The sequence below is a fragment of the Ammospiza caudacuta genome, chromosome 8 (genome assembly GCF_027887145.1).
Source record: "Ammospiza caudacuta isolate bAmmCau1 chromosome 8, bAmmCau1.pri, whole genome shotgun sequence".
Taxonomy (NCBI): Eukaryota; Metazoa; Chordata; class Aves; order Passeriformes; family Passerellidae; genus Ammospiza; species Ammospiza caudacuta.
The window spans coordinates 6,217,757-6,236,418 of record NC_080600.1 but is presented as its reverse complement, the minus strand read 5'-3'; positions in this window follow the sequence as shown (position 1 = coordinate 6,236,418).

Sequence of the window (18,662 nt, the reverse complement as noted above, 5' to 3'; positions counted from 1 at the left end):
TTTCAACTCCCTCCAAGCCTTCAAAGTTGCAGTCCAGTCATTTTTAGTAGATCAAAGAGACCTGAACCTGGTACTTTTACTCAGTACATTTAAAAACTGATTTATTTACCAAAAGCTGCCTAAAATATGTGGGGTTCAACTTGAACATGTTAGACTTGGCTAAAAGCCACTCTATCCTCTTTTGAAGGCAGGAGTGCTATAGAAAGTAAATACCATCCTATTGTCTCCAGGTTTCTGCTAATCCCTTAGGAAAAAAAATAGGTAAATTTAAAAAAATAATTTGTATTTGACACTCACTTTCATGCCATGAAATACAGTAACACTTGAGCTGCACTAAGGATTAAAACATGTATTGCCAGGGAGAGCTTAGATTACAGTTACACAACCAAAGTAAGAATACAATGAAATAAGAGCATCATGCCTGCAGGATTCTCACAGCACTGTTTAGTATTTTTTGCTTCCTGCATGGCACCAAAGACATTTCCAAGTGGCCTTCAGCTATCACAACCTCTTGTTTATTAAAGTCTTGTGTATGAAGCAGAATTTGGCACTGATTTCACTCACTTCCTCCTTGTACCCCTCACCTTTTCCCTTGGATTGTTACTTCATATGAAAAATGCCTATTTTATGATTGGCTTTTCGCAAATATTAAAATGAATATTATATGTGTTGTGTTAGAAAGTTATGTTGTATTAATTTTCTTAAGTAGTGTGTTAAATATAGTTTTAGGTTATAATGATGTTAAAATAGAAATTATGCTGTGTAGGATACTTTTTTAAAGAGAGGAATGAGGTACTCTCACTGAGACAGCAGCCACAGGACACCTGAATCTTTCAGACAAAGAGAATTTATTGTCCCATTATCAGAAGAAATTAACTTCTTCCCACCTCGCTCAGCCCTGAAGATGCTGTCAGGATTCAGAGGAAAAAGCTGGCACTGCCCAGACAGAATCCTGTGTTTGAATGGAATTTATGCACCATGTATGAGGTGTATGAATATGCAACAGGCTGTTGCTTTTAAGGGTTAATCCTCTGTTAACGTGGGTCCTTTTTTGGGCTTATTTTGCCCAGAAAAGGTCCCTGGACTGTCAGCAACTCTTTGTTCTTATTGTCTCGTATTGTCCTAATCCAAATTGTCCACATTTTTATTATTATATTTCTATTATATATCTATATATATAGATAATATATCTATTATTATATTACTATTATATCTATATATTTATGAATATATATTATATATATCTGTAAAGCTGTATCTATATATCTATATCTATCTATCTATCTATAATACCTATATATTATAGATATATAGGTATATAGATGTATATAGATATATATACCTATATATATATAAAATATATCTAATTATATATGTAATATATATAAATATATATATACTTTTTATATTTATATATAATATATCTAATTATATTACTATTTTTATAACCATTTATTACTATTAAACTTTACAAATTTTTTAAAACCGAGTGGTTGGCGTTTTCCACGCTCCAGGTGGAAGCAGGAGGCTAATCCCTGCCTTTCCAGCGAGTGTGTGCTCACTCTTTAAACTGCTGGGTCCTCCCCTCCATTCAGCCTTGCTCGGCGGAGCTCAGCCATCGGTGCCTTTGCTGCTGCTTTCTCATCTTCCCACGCTGCGGGCTGCTATTGCCTTTCCCCGGCTGGCTCCTCCTCTCCTCTTCCCACTCTCTTTCCTCTTTAGATTCACTTCAAGGCCAGCTTCCCTTCCTTGCTGCCGGGCTCGCACAGCTGGGAGTGCGGCAGGGCAGGGGGAGGGGAGCGGAGCAGGGAGCTTTTATTCAGCGACGCTTCCTTAACCAAGCAGCTGCTTTGAAGCCCCGAGGTCCAATTTCAACTGCTGGAGTTGAGGGTAATAAAAAAAACAGCTAAATATAACACTGCTTTCAAAAGGCAGGGTTTGAGATGGGGGGCTGTTAAAGCTCTCCGGCTGAAACACAATCAGGATCTGTAAACACACGGCTTAGGTGTGACAGCCAGTGAACACTTGCTGGAGTGAATATTTGGACTCACAGAATGGGTTGGGCTGGAAGGGACCTCGGAGCTCATCTCATTCCATGGGCAGGAACACCTTCCATTGTTCCAGGTTGCTCATCTCATCCCATGGGCAGGAACACCTTCCATTGTTCCAGGTTGCTCATCTCATCCCATGGGCAGGAACACCTTCCACTGTTCCAGGTTGCTCATCTCATCCCATGGACAGGAACACCTTCCACTGTTCCAGGTTGCTCATCTCATTCCATGGACAGGAACACCTTCCACCGTTCCAGGTTGCTCCAAGCCCTGTTTAACCTGGAAAACCCCCAGGGATCCAGGGCCTGCCCACTCTCGCAGGGAAGAGCTCTGTTGCTTCCATGATAGCAGCTAAATAGAAATTAAGGCCTCGAGGAGGGCAAATTTACATCAGTGCTGTGGAGAGCTGGAAAAGGAAGCGGGAACCAAGAGCCTTGACAAACAAAACTGCCATTCTCTGCATAAAAAATAAATGTTCCACTGATCTTGGTAGTCTTTTTGCATGTGTAAAACTTGCCCAGAGCAAAGCCTGAAAGGTGCTGGTAGGAAAGCTGTTGTGGGATGGGATGAGTGGCACAGAAAATCACACCAAACACCAGATTCTGCTCTGCAAAGAAAGTTTTACTGCCATATCTGAGGCATCTACAAAATCACACCTCCAGGTCACTAGAGCCAAAATAACCAACTGAGGAAAAAAAAAAAAAAACCAAAAAAAAAAAAAAACCCACACTAAACAGGAATAACAAGTCTAAAAATAGCAATATTTAAGTTTACACTTTTGGACAATAGTACTTTCCACCCATTCATTTAGCCAGAACAAATTCTCACCCTTTCCAGTGTCTGAGTCTGCAATTCCTCGTGGCCATTTATTCCTGCAGCATTCCTTTTCCCCTGCTGCCCTTTCCCTCATTATTTCCTCATAAACCAAATGCATTTTGCCCCCCTACAACCCATCACTACAATGCATACCACTCACAAAATCTATACTCCGTAGTTTCCATTTTCTCCCTCTCTTTTTTTCTTGTACTTTTCTAATTCAAGAAGTCTGTGCATGAAAATATTCTTAAACCATATCCCAGCAGCATTGGAAATCAAACTTCTACACAACTGGGTTTGGTGGGGTTTTTTTGTTTGTTAGTTTGTTTTTGTTTTGTTATTCCTAATAATTACCCTGCTTGCAAATTAAAGGCACAATTTTATTCCTTTTCAGAAGAGACTGAAGGATAGGGAGGGAGGTGATCCTGCCTCTCCACCCAATACTAAGGTACTAAGGAAGCTACACCTGGAGGAGTGCTGTTAAATGTGGGCTCCCTCTGTACAAGATATGGATTTACAGGGGAAAATCCAGCAAAGGACCAAAAGAGGATGAAGGGACTGGAGCATCTTTTGTGTGGGGACAGTCTGAGAGAGCAGGGGCTGCTCAGCCTGGAGAAAAGGCTCAGGGATGATCATATCAATGACATGAGGGGAAGGAATGAGGCACAAACACACACATGAAATTCCATCTGAGCAAAAGAAAACCCTTTTTGACCTTGTTGAGGCTGGTCACACACTGGAGCAGCAGAGAGGCTGTGGAATCTTCAGCTGTGGGGATATTCAGATCCCAGCTGGACAGGCTGCTCTCAGAGACCCCACTGCAGCAGCAGGTTTGGGCTGGGTGATCCCTTCCAGCCCAAACAACACAAGCTCAAGGTGAGAATATCTGAGAGATTAGCTAAAACCTGTCACCATTATGTTTTCTGAAAAATCCTCTTTGCCCAGGATTTTCTCCTGGGAAGCTGAGATGCCTCAGAGAGGAATGAAAACAATAATTATCTGATTGCTGCTCCTGTGTTTGCTGCTTGGGAATGTGGCTTGGACATTGTTTACCAACAGGCGAATGTTTGATTGGTTCCATGTGAATTGTTTTAATTTAATGACCAATCATGGTCAAGCTGTGTTGAGGCTCTGAGGAGTCACGAGTTTTTATTATTCTTTTATTTTCTAGCCTTCTGATGTGTCCTTTTTCTTTAGTATAGCTTTAATATAGCATTCTTTTAATATAATATAACATCATAAAATAATAAATCAGCCTTCTGAGAACATGGAGTCAAATTCTCATCTCTCACCTCATCCTGGGGACCCTCACAAACACCACAAAAACCCACACAGTGACACTGCCCCACCAGTTCCAGCCATGGCTCTGAAGCAGGACTAGGGCTGGAATCCAGCTCATGCAGGAAACAGTGCTGCAGCCTCCTTCATTCCCTGACCAGGGAACAGCTGGCAAGCTTCACCCAAACCCTCACCCAAGCCCTTTCTGGGACTTATGGAAATGCCAATAACATGGGGGTTACCTTCTCCTCACTGGAGGGGAATGTTGATTATCTGCAGCTTTTGATGTGCATTTCTCAGAGCTCAGCTACATCTCTCCCCAAAGAGATGGATAAGTCAGCTTGCCTTGAGCAGCATCTGGATCAGCTTTGGACAAGTGTCTGTGTGGGCAACAGACATGATGTTGCACTCTGGCTCAATGAATAAAAAACTTGATTAAATGTCCAGAAAAGATGCTGGCCACTTCCACACTCTTTTTGAAGAGTGAAGATTTTATGCATCTGCAGGACAAATCCTTTTTCACCCCTGTTTGTTTCCAAAAGCTGCCTGTGGCTGGCTCAGCTCTGCAGCACAGCAGTGATGGATCTGTGCCAGATGCCACAGCAAGTAAGCTCAACACCTGACTTAACTGCAGCTTCCTTGGTGCAGGATCTGACACTTCCAGGGGCTCTGGTTTTATTTCATGAGTCTTATCTTAGATGTCCTGACCAGCAGCTTTGACCACAGCTGCATTCTGACACAAGTCACTGCACACCTTGAGCTCACTGAGCTCCTTTTATAAAGCTGAACAGAGACAGTACAAAAATATCCCCTTTTAGTCAGAGTTGAAATGAAGGCCTTTGTATGCAGTCACAAAGTGCACTCGACTGACTCACAGTTGAAAGAAGAAATAAAACCAATTTGGTTTTAAATCACACTTTAAATCCACTTTTCCCCTAGGAAAGGTTTAAGAACAAAAATTGGACTAATAATACCTCAGGAAATCTCAAGGTAAACAAAAGCTTAATTGTGAGGAACAGAACAAAAGTGGGGTTTGCTGCTGCCAGATGCCTCCTTTCCTAGTGTGTGACTCAGCCAAAGCCTGACAGCACCGAACTGCCAACAAAGACAACTCCTCTTCACAACTCTTACATAAACACCATCAATCCAAATTATTCATTGCACCCAGGAGATAACACTGAGGTCTGTAAAGCATTGGAACAAGCTGCCCAGGACAGGGATGGAGTAACCATCCCTGGAAGTGCTCAAAAGCCATGTGGATGTGGCACTTGAGGACATGGGTTAGTGGTGAACACAGTGCTGGGTTGATGGCTGGACTTGAGGAGCTGAAAGGTCTTTTCCAGCCTTCAGAATTCTGGGATTCTGTGGCCATCATGTGGAGCAGAGGAACCTGCACAGAAGTACTTGTGCTTCTCATCTCTTCACAAGCTTCAGTTCACCTGTGTTGAAGACTGCAATGCAAGATGTTTTCCATTCCCATCTGTATGGCAGATTACCTTTGTCAGGTGGGCAGTTTGCTTTATCTCTCTCTCTGAGTGACCACATTCACACCTCCCTCAGGAGAGGACATTGCTGATAACAGACTATTGAATGTCACTGCATGGCTGATAAGAACTAGAACATCCCATTGGGAGATGTGAGCCCAGAGGGAGGAGCCAAGCATTGCTACCCAGATATAATCCAGAGGTGTTTGGGACACCAGCACGGCTTTCTCCACGGGATTCCCCAGAGGAACAGCAGCTGCCTCTCCTTCCACTGGATCTTCAGAGGAAGCATACATCCTTCTCTACAGATCCCCCTGCTCCAACAGAACCACCCCTGACACTGCAGGAGGGCTGCAGCCACATTTCCAATGGGACTGCCACCAACAGCCTGACCCACAGGGTGTCAGGCTGGGTTCTGACTCTGTCACTGTTGTTCTAGTGTACTGCATTGTTTATTTTATCCTTCATTTTTTTCTTTCCCTATTAAAGAACTTTTATTTCCTGCTCCCATAATTTTGCCTGAGAGGCCCTTAATTTAAAATTGATAGCAATTGGGAGGGATGGGGAGGGTTTGCATTCTCCATTTCAGGGGAGGCTCCTGCCTTCCTTAGCAGACTCCTGTCTTTCCAAACCGAGACAACCTGTCAAGAGCCCACAAGCCCAGCTCAAAGCCCTTGAAGATGTGATGGAATAAAAACACATCCCTTTCCAGGCAGAGGATGATGAAGGGCTTTGGAGCAGCCCCAGCCACAGGCTTGGCTTTATGGAGAGCTTCTGCAGGAAACCCTGGCAAGAGGGAAAGCAAGGGGAGTTCTATTGCAGCAAATCACAGAATCCCAGCCTGGGCTGGGTTGGAAAGGACCTTAAAGCTCCATCTCATTGCACCCCCTGCCATGGGCAGGGACACCTTCCACTAGAGCAGTTTGCTCCAAGCCCTGACCAATCCTGAACACTTTAAAGGGATGGGGAACCCCCAACTTTCTGGGCAACAGCAGAACAGGTGAAGTGCCAAGGGAATGCCCCAAGAAGGATGGGTTATCCAGCAAGGACCAAGTTAAACCTCGAGTCACAGACTCCCTCTCAAATACTTCAGAGCTCCAACAGTCCTCTTAGGGACAGGACAATGTCAGCTTGCTGGAGAAGGCTGGAAGGGACACCTTTCCTCACACTGTGAGCAGCAGCCACTCCTAAAGGCTTGATGTGCTGCTGATTCTAGAAATAGAGTCAGCTTGTCTTCTCTTCTGCCCATTTCTGTGCAGAGCTTGAAAGATTTATTCTGTGCAATAATGAGCACAACCACAGCCCTTACTTCTTTCTTGGCAGCTTTATTAAAACATTGCATTGCTTGATTAGGTTAAACCATTTCATGTCAAGATTTACACCAACCCTAAAATAAGTAATTTTGCTATGTATGGCTTTTTCTTTACTAAGCTTGGGGGAAATGCTCCCTAACCTCTAAACAAACCTGCAGTTAAGAGCTGAGTGCTCACAGCCCCTGAAAAACAGAAGCTTGGCACTTCCAAGAGATGGATCTATCTAGAGGTCTGGAAAAGCCATGCCATAAGAGATTTACTTCTGAAAAGATTATCTGACAAACACTGACAGCTTCTCAGCTTGGCTGTCCCACTGAGCCCAGCTCCACCACAGGATGCAGGAAGAGCAGGACAATACCACAGCCCCACTCTACATTCCTGCCTCAAACCCAAAATGCCACAGAAACCCAAATCCAACCAAGTTTTTGGCTTCAGCACGATCATGGAATTCTTGGCTAGGCAAACCTAAGCCTGGCTCCTGAGGCAAGTGCTGATGGGACATTCCAGGTGCCCCAAAGTCAAGCACTGCCAGCTGGCACTTGGCTCTTCCCTGCATCAAAGGGACCAGCAAAGTGAAACACCGATGGCCAAGGCAAAGACAGCTTGTTATTGGAACTTGTTGGATGATTGCACTGCCAGTCCCCTGAGTTCCCATGTGATTATTTTACAAGCCATAACACCCAGGCAGCAATAATTCTCAAAAAACAAACAGAGAGGCCTAGGCTCAGCATGAGGAAATGACTTGTTTTCTTAGGCAGTTTTTAAAGGCACAGTCCACCTCCTGCAGGGATCTTTTCTCCACCTGCCCACTGTGCACATCTCCCTGCAGTTCTGAAGCTCAAGCTGTACTTGTGGATATCTCTGCTCAAGATGTTTCAGGATACTTCACACTGGCAAGACTTTGCTGCTGCCACAAACAAGGAAACAAAGCTTTGAAGTTACAGTTGAAAGGCAGTTTAAGGACACACCTGAATTTTACTGAGCAAAGAGCCTTCCAATAAGGAAAGGAATAACCACAAATATTAGTTAGTGATTAACTTATTCAGGAGACAAAGAAACCTTGTTTGTGTGTGAAGTATCCTCCAGAGCAAGAAACATAATGAGATCATGTCGGTCCATTGTCACTGCAGAATTCAATCAGAATTCACACAAATGAGGCTCTCACCATTATTTCTAAGTTGCAAAGCAATGGATAATTATTTAACTTACTTTCAGAAACAGGAAGTCCACCATGGCACCTATATCCAACTCTTTCCCTCAGTGCACTGATTAAATGGCTGAAAGTTGCTTGCATCAGGTGTTTCATCATTTCAGCAATGCCATACTCACAGCACACAGAGAGGTGGAACAGCTGGAGGATCACAGGAGAAGGAAATCACAGCTCCTGGTGGCCAATTTCCTCAGGTTCCAACGCTGCAGGAGATGCAATGCCTCTCCCAGGAGTGCATTCCTGAGGAAAGCAGGCAAAAACAAACCACAGATTTCAATAAAACAGCCTAAAACCCCTACAAGGCATTTTGTGATCTTACAGCAGTCAGGCTTAGAGCAGGATGTGTACCTGCCTTCCTGCCTGCACATTTAAGGCAGGATCAGGAACATCAAAGCATCTCCTGGCAGGGTCAGTGGCTCCTGACAAAAGCCCGCAGCACAGACAATCACAGGGAGCCTGGCACAGGGCCAAGGGGCCTCCAGCAGCATCCCAGGGCAGCAGGCACACAAAGCCCATCCAGGAGGCAAGGCAAGACTCTGGGAAAGCAGATCTAGGCTGAGGATTAACAGCTTCCCTCCTTTTCTTCTTATCCCTGCCCAAATTACAGCCCCACACTGCATTTCAGCCTCGTTTATAGCCTTGTGAGGGATGAGCACAGCTGGGGCAGAGATGTGCCCTCCCAGCTGCCTTCACCCAGACAGCTGCACCTGCGGGAGCTCTCCAGCAGCACCAAGAGCCATCACAGCACCGTGGCTCCGGCAGGAGATAAGGCGACATTGATAAACACAGCAGCCACCACAACCACAGCAAGGGGACCTAGGGCAGCTTTGGGTGGGTTGCTTTGTTTGAGCCTCTGCTCCACAGCTGTAGAACAGCCTGGCAGCAGTCCAGGGCCTGAGGGAATGGCTGGAGCTGTGTCAGGGGATGTTTAGGTTGGGTTTTAGAGAAAGGTTCTTTCCCCAGAGGGTGCTGGCACTGCCCAGGCTCCCCAGGGGATGGGCACAGCCCCCAGGCTGCCAGAGCCCAAGGAACATCTGAACAATGGTCCCAGGGATGCACAGGGTGGGGTTGTTGGCTGTCTGTGCAGGGCCAGGGGCTGAGCTCCATGATCCCTGTGGGTCCCTTCCAGCTCAGCATATTCTGTTTTTCTATGATTTGTCCATGTTTTAGCTTTTTGAGCACAAAACTGATCAGTGCTCAGTAGCCAAATTCCATCATATGAATAGAGAATTCTGCCTTTCAGACATACCCTGCTCTTGACAACAGCCTCCCATCGTAAGTTTTTGATAGCTTGGATTCCAAGAGGAGCTCATGAAGAGCTATCCTTGGGATTACAGTGAGCTATGATATTAACTTTTATTTATTAGATTCCCAATGAGCAGCCCTACTGCAAGTTTCTTTTTATAGCTGATCAAATTAAACATGTATGACCTGTCCCCCTGTTGTCAGTCCCAGTGTTATCTCCTTGCTGAGAAACACAATGGAGAACAACAACATTCTCTCTTCCACAGCCAAATAATTTTTAATCACCTCAGCCACAGAATCCCTATTGGTAATCTGTCCTCTGGGCCCTCCTTGTTCTTAAAGCAGAGGCTGCTAGAGAATTCAATTAATGTGTCCCCCAAGGATAACACATTCAATCACAATAAGTGAGGAAAAGCATGCTCAGATGGAAAAGAAACTCCAGCTCCAAACTTCTGTGTCGCAGTGGGCAGAACACCCACTAGCCTCATTAATTAAGGAAGGGCTTTGGGTTTCTGCCTTGGGAACAAAAATCTTTGCTGCTGCTGATTTTCCCCCCATTTTAGGATGATCTGCCATCTTAATTCAGGGAAGCCCAAAGGAGTTCTCAGGGTCAAACCTTCAGAAGATCAGTGTTGGGCCTGTTGTGCTCATTTGGTTTCCCCCATCTGTTGAAGAATATGTAAATCCTATATGCCACCACTTCCACTGCTCAGGTGCCTAAAACATTATCCAGTTAGCAGAGGAAAAAGCATGGATTAAATCCCAACCCTTTCTGAAGAGCAGAATTCTCAAAGGAAAGCTGTATTCTGTCCAAGGCTTTGCCCAGTTGGAACTTTCTGCTGTAGTATTCATCACTGAGTCACAGAATCACAGAACAGCCTGAGCTGGAGGGGACCCACAAGGATCATTGAATCCAACCCCTGGCCCTGCACAGGACACCCCACAATCCCACCCTGGGCATCCCTGAGAGCATTGTCCAAATGCTCCTTGGGCTCTGACATGCTTGGGACCACGACCACTGCCTGACCATCAGGCCAGAACATCATCTGGGGAAAGAACTTTTCCTATCATCCTGCCTAAACCTGCCCTGACACAGCTCCAGCCACTTAGCTCAGCTTCCCCACATCACCTTCAAACAAAATATTGTGTCCCAGTCACACAGACCTTGAACAAAACCAACCATTGTCTTGCTCGAGCAGGGTAAAGTGTGAAGAATTTCAAGTTCCCCACACATGGTCCAAACCAGCTCAAGCACAGAACAAACCTGCAGCTCTTAGAGGATTTGCTCTCCGTGTCATAGGTTGGAACTGCATGATCTTTAAGGTCCCTTCCAGCCCAAACCACTCCATGATTCTATGATCAATTTGCTTCCATGGACCTGGAGGCATTCTGCAACTCTAGAGGACGAGAGCTTCAAAAACATACATTTAAAATAAAATTTCCACACATCCTGTCCCACCAACCTAAAATATGCAGGCACTGGGTAGAAACCCAGCTTCCCAAACCATCCTGCTGTCAGCAGCTTCAATGCTGCATAGACATGCCCAGGGACAACTGCTGAGTCACAGCAGCAGCACGAGATTATCCAAGGTTTGAAAAATCTGGATTTCAGAACAGAAACCACTGTGTTGCTGTCAGTTAGCAGCGAAACAAAACACAGCATTGAGGAGGTGGGGGGGGGGGGGGGGAAAGAAAACAAAGCCAAACTGTTGGCTATGTTGGGTAACTTTTCCAGTCTTCTCAGCTTGTGATAGTGGCAGATGGCCCAGTCTGTAAATTAGCAGTTACCAGATGGGCCCCCTAAGTAGCTTTACTGCAGTAAATTGATTTGTTCGTGGATTTGGTATTAAAATGTCCTTCACTGTCTGGGTAGTGTTTGGCCACAGAGCTGCAAATTCCACTTGATTGCAGGGAAGGCCAAAACCCCAAAATGCCTGTTGGGAAGCTGCTTCCACGTGTGGTGGCTACTGGTGAGTCCCAGTCAGCAGCCAGGTGGGCATGCTGGAGGTACCTGGCTCTGCCAGAGAGGCCACAGCAGACTCAGGAGGTTGATGATCCCTTCAAACTCAGGGTATTCTATGACTCTATCCTTTAGTTGTGGCCATGGATGATAAATACAGACAACTTTGCAGTGGGGAGCTGGGAAAGGACACCCTGACCTGGGGAAATATCTGTTGCGTTGACACAGCTATTTCAGGACACAATTCTCATTGTGGGAAGGAATGCAGCTTATCAGATACTTCAGTGACTTCCATCTCTCTCTCTCCTCCTTCCATCTACACCCTTTGCCTCTCCTCCAACCATTTTCACAGAACCACAGGATTCCTCTGGAAATCATCCAGTCCAACCCCCTGGGTCACCTAGAGCTGGTGACACCGGAATGCATTCCGGGTGGGTTTGGGATGCCTCCAGAAAGGGAGACTCCACAGCCTCCCTGGGCAGCTGTTCCAGGGCTCTGCCACCCTCAATGAACAGAGGTTCTTCCTCATGTTGAGGTGGAACCTCTTGTGGTTTAGTTTATGGCCATTGTTCCTTGTCCTGCCGCTGAAAATAGTCCAGCACTGCCCTCTTGGCACCCACCTTGGAGAGATTTGTATGGATTGATGAGATCTCTCTTGGTACCCACCTTGGAGAGATTTGTATGGATTGATGAGATCCCTCTTAGCACCCACCTTGGAGAGATTTGTATGGATTGATGAGATCCCTCTTGGCACCCACCTTGGAGAGATTTGCATGGATTGATGAGATCCCTCTTGGCACCCACCTTGGAGAGATTTGTATGGACTGATGAGATCCACGCTCAGTCTTCCCTTCTCCAGGCTAAACAGGCTGCCCAGCTCATGCAGTTTCTCCTCATCAGAGAGGTGCTCAAGACCCCTCATCGTCATTGTGGCCTCTGCTGAACCCTCTCCAGCAGCTCCTTGTCTTTCCTGAACTGTGGAGACCAGAACTGAACACAAAAATCCTAAAGTGACCCCAACAATTCTGCTGGAGGTGCTGATGAACCACAGGTGCAGATTTTGGCTCTCCTCTGTCTCCTTTGCTGCTCAGCTGTGCAGTGAATTCCCTGTAGCAGTATGTGCTGCCTTGTTATCCAGGGTGAACTTTGGGTGCTGAAAGGTGTCGCAGACATCTTTCATGGAAAATCCTTTCCTTAGGATTTTCCCTCCTGAGAAGCTGAGAGGCCTCAGGAACAAGATGTAAACATTGATTATCTGCTGCTGTGGAATGCAACAGGTGCATCTGTGATTGGCCCATGTTGGATGTTTGTAATTAATGGCCAATCACAGTCAGCTGGCTCGGACAGAGAGTCCAAGCCACAAACCTTTGTTATCATTCTTTCCTATTCTATTCTTAGCTAGCCTTCTGAGGAAATCCTTTCTTCTATTCTTTTACTATCGTTTTAATGTAATATATATCATAAAATAATAAATCAAGCCTTCTGAAACATGGAGTCAGATCCTCGTCTCTTCCCTCAACCTGAGACCCCTGTGAACACCGTCACAGAAAGGCACCTTTATTTTGTACTGCTAACCAGAATTTCTGCCCCTGAGACAGTAACTCAAAGAGGGTGGAATTACTGGAAAGAAAAAAAGGTCGATATGTGATTTGCCTCCATTTCATGGCAGAGGCTGATAGCCAACATTCTCGAGCTTTGGTTTTTATCCTTCCAGAGCTCTCCTCAAGTAAGAGGAAATTGTCTCAGCAGTAGTGAGCCGGAAGCTAGAGACTGACATTTATTGAAGTGAAATACTCCACATTCCTTAGATTTCTTAATAAACCCACAAGTGTTTCCATCTTCCTAGAGCTTCTTTGGCATGTCCTGGCATGATATCCCCGAAGACTCAGTCCCAAAAGCCTTTGCATACATTTTAGTTCGTGTCAAAGGCTGGAAACCATGACTTAATGTTCCCAGTGGTCCTATGCAGCTGCAAGGCCTATAAAGTCACCAGGGAAGAGTGACAAACAAAGAAATTACTCAAATTTCTGCAAGAGTACTGTCACATGATGGTTTATAGTTCTAATATCTGGATATTAGATATATAGCTGGCAAAACAAATCAAAGAGTTTTCCTCCTCAAGCCTGGAGAATTAAATCATTTGTCCACCTAAGAGTTTATATTTCCTCAAGTTCTGCTGCTGACAACAACAAACAAATGGGCAATGGAGCGTTGTTCCATCTCCCTTTTTTTCCTCCATGTCCATTTCTCCCATTGTTTCAAAAGAACTCCAAGTTAGATCTCCCACCAGAGGTGTAAGTACATACTACTGCTCCTAATTATTATTAACTTGACTGAAACAACTTTACATGTCCACTTAATCCACCACTAAATTATCAAAACCTGATCCTGAAAATGGAAAGAGCACCAATGGCTGGACACCATTGCTGTGATTAAGATATTTTCTGCTTTACTACTTAGTGAATGTATCCAGCACTGAGACATGCAGCATCCAAAACCCAAACTGCTGTGCTACAAACCATTACTGCTGAATGTTGTGTTTTTCTGCAGGAAAAGAAGCAACAAGGCCATTTCTAAACCAAATTTTTGCAGGGGAATGTGTGATTTGAAGGGCTTTGCACTCCAGCTGATGGGCCTGTTCAAATTCAGCGAGCTGTAACTATTACACACAAGCTAACACACAAGTGTCATTCTCCAAAAGAGCCTGGCTTCAGCAATATCTGTCCAAGGAAACCATGGGGTGCAAAGCCTGCTGCATTGAGAGCTGGAGGAAGTCAACCCTGGGCTCAGGGGAGTGCTGGGAATGACAAGCATCTCTCTCCCTCTTCTCCTTCAGCACTTCACCCAGTGTCTGGATGTCTGGCACGTCACGTTTTCCCCAGAGAACTACTTGTTTTCTTTACTATCCCACCAAGCAGCATCCTACCCTGAGAACCAAGGCAGATATTCCTCCTGGAATGCAAAACAATCTGGCATTTTTCAGGATAAGGTTTATTGTTGGAGCTTCATTTCCTGTTGGTCATCCTTCCTTCTCCAACTCTCCTCCAGTGAATCTCGGTTTGTCTTCAGATTTTACCCATGACCTGGTCTGACCTGCCTTTTAACCTCTGTCTCTCAAGCTGCTTGATAGTCCTGTCCTCCTGCTCACAAAACTCATGTCTCTTGGCAGTGAAGCGCACAAATTTGCATTTAACAATTTAAAAAGGAGCACAGAAGTCCGTGTTCCAGGAAAGCTGTCTCTGCTGCTGGGGGCCCTGTCCCCATCCTCATACAGATGAGACTGCCTGCACTGCTCCTCCAGCTGCCCCTCAGCTCTCTGCTGCCTTCCAGACCACCACTGTCTTTTCCATGGAAGCCTGAACTGGTTTTTCTAGATACTTTTGCCAGTCAAGCGGCTTATTTATGTGCATTTATATGGGCAAGCAGTGAGGGGACATGTTCCAGTCCCTCCTCACTGAAACAAAGCTCTGTTTAGCAATAAATAGCTGATATGAGGTGAAAATAAGCAATTACTATTCAAACAGGAAAGGCTGCCCTTTAGAACTGATCTGCTCACTGCTGTGCAAGTTATCCCACCTCACTGCTAGCAATTGCTTTTTGTTTCCTCCCTCTTCCCAGACACCAAAATCCCAGTATGCCCTTTCCAGCTGTTTTCAGTCACTAATTCCTTCCAGTTCAAGTCCTTGCTGAAGAGACAGAAGCAAAAATCTACTGATAGGTTTGCAGTCCAGCCTGAGCACTTGGCTTATTCTCATTTTGGTTTCTTCCCTTCATTTACTATCCATTCCACTCTTTTAGTGGCTTCACCCTTGCACCTCCCATTCCTGGTCCATGTTTGAGATTGTGGCTTGCCTGTGCTGAGAGCAAGGACAACACATTTATCCTGCTGTTCCCTGTTTTGTTCTTGGCAAAACTCTCTGCATACAGTACTGTGGGATTTTAGTCCTTAGAAGCATTTTCACTGCAAATCCACAAAGGCAGTCCCTTAGACACATTCCCAGGATGTACAGAATGGTGTATTTCACCATTCCTTGCACTTTGAAGTGTGAGTAACAAAAGGTACACAGGGAAATGCTGTTCTTCTTCACCCTCATCCTCCTGCAGGGGCTATGAAGAATTGGAAAGCAGGCTTCAGCTTTTGCCAGGTCTTGTGCATTTTCTTTCTTTTTCCTTCTCACTGCCAGGCAGGTCAAGCAGCTGGGCAGCTGCTGGGCTGTTATTTGTGCCAGGAGTGAGGGCTGTGCAGACTCAGGCTCTTCACACACTTGACTGCTAAAGTGCATCAGCAGAGCAGGTTACACAAGCACGCCTGGAAAGCCACATATTGTGCACAGCTGGGTAAGGAGATAAAAACAGCTGAACACTGGGACTAGGAACTGGATCAGTAGGGTCACCCTAACCTGAATTGTTCATGGCTCAGCAGCTTCTCTGAAGCCCATGCAGAGAGGCTGGGCTGTAGCAAACCCCTCGTGTGATGCAGCAGCAGCAGCAGTGCTGTGAGCGCACTCCCTGCAGTGCAGAACACGATGGTCTGATAGGCCACTGGAGAATCACAGGATGGTTTGGGGTGGGAAGGACCTCAAAGTTCATCTCATCCCACCCCTGCCATGGCAGGGACACCTTCCACTAGCCCAGGCTGCTCCAAGCCCTGTCCAACCTGGCCTTGGGCACTTCCAGGCACCAGACAGCCACAGCTGCTCTGGGCAGCTTTACCCCCTGTCTGTTTTTACAGGTATTTTATGCAATCTGAGCTGACAATAAAAGCCTTTTCCCCTCTTCCCAGGCCACCAGCTGAAAGTACTTCAAGCTTGGGACAAACATTTTTCTTTTCTCATACTTTATGGAATCACAGAATCATTTAGGTTGGAAAAGACCTCCAAGATCACCGAGTCCAACCTGTGACTGATCCCCTCCCTGTCACCCAGACCAGAGAGCTCTGAGTGCCACATCCAGGCTCCCCTGGACACCTCCAGGGATGGGCACTCCACACTGCCCTGGGCAGCCCCTGCCACGGCCTGAGCACCCTCTCTGTGAAGAAATTTCTCCTGATGCCCAGCCTGAGGCCGTTCCCTCTCCTCCTGTCCCTGTTCCCTGGAGCACAGCCCAACCACCCCCGGCTGTCCCCTCCTGTCAGGAGCTGTGCAGAGCCAGAAGGTCCCCCCTGGGCTCCTTTTCTCCAAGCTTCCTGTCCTCCTGGCTGGTGCCAGCAATGCCTGGGAGGCTGGAAGCTGGCCAGACACAGGCAGTCACTCTGCACGCCATGTCCCAGCCTTTGGCACAGCTTTGTCCTGCATGGCATCAGTGTCACTTGCGCTGGTGAGAACGCTGGAGATTATGCAAATTATCCCCAAGCTAATGCAGAATTGATCCCATTTAAATATTCATTAACTCATAGTATTTAGGAGCAAAAAAAAAAAAAAAAAAAAAAAAAAAAGTAAATAGCTTAGTCTTTTTCCTGCACAGCCTACAAAGTGCTTGATTCTTTTCTCTTAATGAAAAAAAAAAAAAAGAGTAAATGTAAATCAGTGCGTTTCATCTCTGTGGAGGGAAGGGACAAAACATAAGTTATGAAAGCTATTTTGAAGTTTGTAGTGTACTAAGAGCTCCAGCTAAATAGCTCAACTGTTCGGAGCTACAGTTTAGCCCATTTTAGTGCACTTTTTTTCTGATTTTTTTTTTTTTGAACAGTGAAGCAATCAAGGCTTGAATAAAGCCTGGTCCAACACTGAACTGATTCCCAGAGCCAAAGGACTGACTTCACTCCTAGGTCAGGCCCAGATTTGGCTCTGTGCTGTGCCAGGGCACTGGGAGCTGGGTCTCAGCCCCCAAGTGCAGATGTTTAAGCACTGTCCACCAGTGATATACACACACCAGTGCGAAAAGAAGACTCTGCAGAGAAAAGAAATAAAAGCTGCTGTGGAAGATCAGGGAAAGAGCACGGACAAGCCCACACAGAGAGGTGGTGGTCATGAATCATCATATAAGCAGAACGGAGTATGGTTCTGTCATGTTGGAAAACTGATTCTTGTTAGATTTTCCAGCTGCAGATCACTTGGAGACTTTTGAGCACAGAAGCCTTAGTCATTCAGCTTTGCACTTCAAAGCTTATCACTGATAATTGAGAAACACTTACTTAACACTCTTACTTTATTCACCAAAGTGACATTTGCATGTCAGCTTTCCCTTTGGAGAATGAAGTTTTCCACAGTGGCCTTCCCTCAGACTGCAAATCTGCAACTAAAAGTTGAAATGTTGAGTTGAGAGTGGAGTGAGTGCTAATCCTTAGCCATGAACACATGGCAAGTCCTGTTCAGAGCTGGGAAAAGGGGTTTGCATTACATCTAGTTCCAAGCTTCCCATTTTTCCAAGGACCAGCTCAGCCAGACAGGGCAAAGCTGCACAGCCAGGATTACACAGGGGCACTAAAGGTTTACTCTGCTAAGTCCAAGTAGGGTAAACTTATTACACCAGCTCACATGTTCCAGAAAAAGTGCTGCAAAACTCCCACTGGCTTCAGCCAGCAACCTCTGCCACAGAGGCAGAGGAAGGCTCTTGACTCTGATGATTTAGCTAGAATCAAACAAGGAGACTTTAGTGAGTGACTGGTTTTATTGGCACCCATTAATCAGTTTTTATTCATATTTATTCACTGTAACTTCTGTGCATGCTTAGATTGGAACCCTGACTCCCCTTCCAGCAGAAAATATTCTTTCCATGCTGTTTTCTTACAGCCTACAAATAGTTAAGAGCCAATTTTAAGGCTGCCCTTATCACCTGAAGTGCTACTTTGGCTCCTGGAGGGCCCAGCTAAGCAAACAATTACTTCTCTCCCTCAGAATATTGGGGCAGGCTTCAGGCAGTGTTGCACACACCGCCTTCTTCCATAGCATTTGAAAGCCAAACAGCTTCTGCAGGGAAAAAAGGGACAAGCATCTGACTGAACTTCCAGTTCCAAGCAGAAAAAGGAGCAAAAGCACACACAAATGTGGAATCATGGAGAAGAACCAAAAAGAAGCATCAAAAGCAGCATGGGCAGCAGGGGAGGGGCAGATTGTGCCTCTGTGCCCCACTCAGGTAAAACCCCCCTGCAGGGCTGCCCCAAGCCCTGAGCTCCCAGCACAGGGAGGATGTGGAGCTGCTGGAGCCAGGCAGAGGAGAGCACAAAGATGAGCAGAAAGATGGAGCAGAGCTGCTGTGAGAAAGGTTGGGAGAGCTGGGACTGTTCAGGATGGAGAAGCTTCTTCTGGACTGTTCTGTTGGAGAAGCTTCAGGATGACTTAACTGTGGCCTTCCAGTGCCTGAGGG